This window comes from Frankliniella occidentalis, unplaced genomic scaffold, assembly GCF_000697945.3.
Source record: "Frankliniella occidentalis isolate FOCC.00 unplaced genomic scaffold, Focc_3.1 Scaffold648, whole genome shotgun sequence".
Taxonomy (NCBI): domain Eukaryota; kingdom Metazoa; phylum Arthropoda; class Insecta; order Thysanoptera; family Thripidae; genus Frankliniella; species Frankliniella occidentalis.
In genome coordinates, this window is record NW_026267763.1 from 66,946 (window position 1) to 67,567 (window position 622).

A 622-nucleotide genomic window follows, 5' to 3' on the forward strand; every position below is an offset into this window, starting at 1 on the left:
GGCAGGCAGACCCGCACGACACGCGTGCCGGGCGCGGTGGCCTATGCTAGTGTCTGCAGGCGCCTGGAGGCAGGCAGACCCGCACGGTACGCGTGCCGGGTGCGGTGAGTCTGGCTAAACTCGTTTAAAAAAATTGTGCAATTTTGCGAGCGATCATAGCCTATGCGCTCCCTCTATTAATTAGGATCGGCCCTACTCTCCCGTTCGCCATACTTCCATTTCTGCACCACATACGCCTTGCCAACAATTTAGATCATGCATTCGATTTATACGGAAAAGCTTGATTAATTAGGGCGCCTTTAATTTGGAGATTTGTATCCAAAGCCGCGGGAGGGGCTGGCGCCGGGCTCTGCGCTATCGCACGGCATCTCACGCAGCCGTTCCCGTTATCACGACGCGCTCAGTACAGCTCAGTAGGTCAGGGTTCGATCCCCACATTGCGCCGAGGCTGTTGATACCTTCGTTACAGATAGATATGTTTTTTTCCCCATCTCACTTTATCAGCCGCATAGCAGCTCGGCGAGGCCCCGCCCAAGACCGCTCCGTTAACGGGCTTAAATTTCCTGTATAAATGTAATAATAATAAATATCCGAGCCGAGACAAGACGCTCGCTCTGCTCTC